Source organism: Pseudonaja textilis, chromosome 3, assembly GCF_049901715.1.
Source record: "Pseudonaja textilis isolate UNSWEBS1 chromosome 3, rPseTex1.2, whole genome shotgun sequence".
Classification (NCBI taxonomy): Eukaryota; Metazoa; Chordata; class Lepidosauria; order Squamata; family Elapidae; genus Pseudonaja; species Pseudonaja textilis.
Genome location: NC_141992.1, coordinates 169,459,870 through 169,463,825, shown reverse-complemented (window position 1 = coordinate 169,463,825; position 3,956 = coordinate 169,459,870). Strand labels below are relative to the sequence as shown.

Genomic DNA, 3,956 nt, shown 5'->3' with positions numbered 1-3,956 from the left:
CTGGATGGATAAATAATTTCAGTTAAGTTTCATTTGTTCAGGTAAAGGCTGCCAAAATTTCATGTTGTCTTGCCAAGCTTTTATATTTTCTTAGTTAAATATATTTGCACATTGTGGGTTCAGTGAGGTTGATTTTTTTTCAATGCTGATTGTGTTCACATGGTGCTCAATATATTTTGGGATTGCTCTATTAATATTGGTATTATTTTTGTTTTCTTTTTTCCACAGTTGTTCTACTTCTGTTTGCAGGTGTTTTTATTTTATGATTTTCTCCAATTCGTTCTCTTTTCTTGAACACTCTACAGATACCTATTCTCTACATCTGTTCTCCAAAGCACCTGAAGGCAGAAGCAGCAGCAATGGATGGAAACTAATAAAGGAGAGAACCAACCTAGAATCAAGGAGAAATTTCCTGACAGCTTGAACAATTAATCAGTGTAACAACTTGCCTCCAAAATTTGTAAGTGCTCATTATGGGAGGTTTTTAAGAAGAGACAGGACAACTATTTGCCTGAAATGGTACAGGGTTTCCTGCTTAAACAGGGGGTTGGACTAGAAGACCTCCAAGGTCCCTTCCAACTCTGTTATTCTGAAATTATTTAAGAGTAATTAACCTATTTTGTTAATATTACTTACTATTAAATAATATTAATAACTTTCCTTGAAAAATAAGAACAGCAAGCATTTTTATAAATGAATTGTGAGGTTGTTTAATTTTATAATAATAGGTTTTCTTTGTGCCTCAACACTTAGCGCTTTTTGTTATGTGACATGCAAAATAAATAATTTGCATGTTAAAAATCTGAACACTAAAATTTGGCAAAGGTGCTTCCACATACTTACTTACTTTTTTCTTCATCCTACACTACTGTTTCTCCAAATCTTTAATAAGACATTTCTTTCCTAGCACAGTTAAGTTATTTTTGTTGAAAGAGTTTACAAGTATCTGTTTTACTGAATTTGTTTGTAATTTTATCCTTGAAAAAAACCTCTGGAATAAGACCGGTCTGTAAGAAAAGACCTGATTGGAAGATTCATTTGCAGGAAGATGTCAGCTTATAAGGAGCAAGGTCAGTATTTCCCTCTCAAAGTTGAATTTATGATGTCACTCTACAACGGTGGGAACTTGATTTTTCAGGATTGCTCCTAGCTATAATGGAACTTCATCTCTTGACTACCAACTGTTGATATCACTCTAGGTCTAGGACTTGCGTGAGAAGATGTTCACATGCAAGATATCACCTGAGCAAGGATAAATTAAGACTACCCCATATTGATGGCAATTTGAGCTGAGTTTCTCTGGATTTGTCAATACCACACTGTCTTGAATTTAGAACCACTGGCAGGGTCCTACAACATTATAGTCTAAAATGTGACTGGCTGTGAGAACTCAGCAAACTATATGTAGTTTAGTGTATTGTGGCCCAATAGCCTTTGTACAGGCAAGGCAAAATAGTACTGATGAAATAGATCAGACACATTTTGAGACATGGAAAGATTGGGTCCTAAGTCTCCTAAGTATAAAAAAATCCCCTAAGTCTTTAAAAAAATCAATTTTTCTCCTCAAGACATTAAAAGTTGATTTAAAAAATTAATTTAGAAGTTCTTGTCATTGTAAGTATTGTCCATTTGCTGAATAAATGAAGTAAAATAATCCTGTATCAAAAACTTGTGAGAACTTTGAAGACTTGTGAAAACTTTGAAAGAGAAATTTCACAGTGAGGAATTTTATATTTGCTTTAAACCTATTTAAATATGGTGAAGATCTCTACCCTCCCCTCATCTTTTCTTGCCCTTTTAACTAAAAGAAAAATCCTTTAATAAGCTCTTACCTTTGCACTATGTACATTTCTTGAATATCGTAAATCACTTTCATTGGTTCCCTGGCATCCAGAAAGCTTGACTAGTTGGAACCCAAGTGAACAAATTATAGCTTGGTGATGCATTCAGTCTAGAGGAAGATGAGGTGACACATAAACACACAGAGTGGTCAGATCAATTTGGCTGGCCTGAAGGGAAGATTCTGTAGCTTGTCCATTGGAATGTTAAAGTACAGTATATTAGCTTCTCAGCAGATAAACAGCTGAAAAATACAGCCTTTCAAAATTCTTTACCTTTACCCAAGCCTTATTGTTCTATAATTTTACTACAGACTTTGAAGTATGAATCTCCTTTTCATAAACATGGATATGTTCTTTCTCTCATGTAGTAACCCTACATATGAAAAAGTTTTAAAAGCCAGTGAACAAATTATAGTAGATCAACAGTTACTATTTAGTGTCATTAATAAGACTAAAGTTGATACATGAATTAATACAAAACAGTGATTCTTTTGGTGGCTTTTACATTTCCCCAAAGTAAAGAAAACATGTTTATTTGCTCACTGAATTATTTTAAGTTGTAGCTAATAAAGACAGGGACCTAAATTAAATCTTCCAATGGCTGATAAAATCAAAATTATTTCTTTTCAGTTTCTGCCATCAGTGATCTTCGCTTGCAGTGAATACACACAATCCAAAGAAGTAACTTGAAATGTGGGCAGAGAAGTACTATGCATTTCTTCATGCTCATTCAATGTGGAAGGATTTATCAGTTGAGACTGCAGTAGTATACCTACTTACCTGGGAGAAAGCCCCATTGGACTCAATAGTGCTTAATTCTAAGTAGAGATAACTCAGATTGTCCTTTGATTGTCTGCAATGTTATTACAGGGAAATAAACAACTTAACAATATCATTTGAATCTGAAGAGCTGTAGTCATTCTGCCAGCATTTTGATGCTTAATGTAATCCTTCAGAGTGCCCTATGATTATTTGGTACCATGCCAAGAAAACAAAGCACTGGAAAATTATTCCTGGTGGAAAACTGTGACCAATAAAAGCATTTTTGAAATGCAATGCATTTTCTTACATTTTGTTATTCTTAACTACAGAAATTTGATATTCTATTGCAAGAATCTATGGAAGTAAATGTTCATGAGTGTTAATAACATAGGAAGTAAAAATGCTGAGAAAGAAGAATATATTAATTTAGCTCACATTATTCTGTTTTTCCATGTCAGTTTTTATTCATTTTGTGTGTTTTTCTGCCATACTGCTCCTCATGGTGGTAAACCCAGGATTCAGAGATGCTTTTCTCTCCAGGAATTTATCAGATTTGCTTATACTGAGCTACAAAACAAAAACTTCAGACCGTATCATAAGACTAATGGGCATCATGGTGTGCTAACATTATCTGAATACTGCAGTTGTGATCCTTCTTCTTTCTTCATAGTTCATAGCAGTTGTCAATAAGAACCATGAACCTTTCCTCTTTTCACTGAAAATATGCTAATGAGAGCTAGACAGAGATTTGTTAAACTCCGGAGGGATATTCTATTCCTCCTCCATATATGGTGGTAAAGTTGCATGCAAATTTCAGGCTACCATTATCACATTTTTCACTTAATTCCTAAATGTATAGAAATTGTTCAATCCTTTCATGGTATAAAGTTACATTTGATATGTTTACTATGAAGTTTACAGATTCAAATTATGAAAACAGACAGTGAATTAATTAAAGTAGGCAGTTGAACTCCTCTAAAGTGCATATGTGTGGGTTTGTGGTTTTTTTTGCAAGATATAAATGAACTTTTGGAAATACAATTATTTAAATAGCAATTCAATATAATGCCTAAAGATGAGAAAGATTCTGATCATCCAATTAATAACTCTTTTCATTTGCTATTCAGGAGCTAAAAAGGTAACTTAAAGACTTCTGCATTTTCTTTTTAAATAACATATGGGCCAAACAGTTTTGGGTCCTCCTGCTTCCTTCCCTTCACTTCTTGTGATGACTTTTTTTTTTACTGTTTTTTTCAGAAGATAAATTATAATTAAATGTAATACCTTTCAGCATTAATTATGTCAGAGGTGGGAGATAGAAGGCAATTCCTATAAAAGTAGCAGCAAAGTTTG

General features: G+C 33.5%; 1 long non-coding RNA gene across 1 annotated transcript; it reads left to right on the top strand.

Moving 5' to 3' along the window:
* The first annotated feature begins 307 nt into the window (after nucleotides 1–307).
* Nucleotides 308–2,875, top strand: LOC148126410 (uncharacterized). The gene is made up of 3 exons (XR_015742622.1): nucleotides 308–460; nucleotides 1,002–1,070; nucleotides 2,472–2,875. It is a non-coding gene; the product is annotated as an uncharacterized LOC148126410 (long non-coding RNA).
* Nucleotides 2,876–3,956: the final 1,081 nt, after the last annotated feature.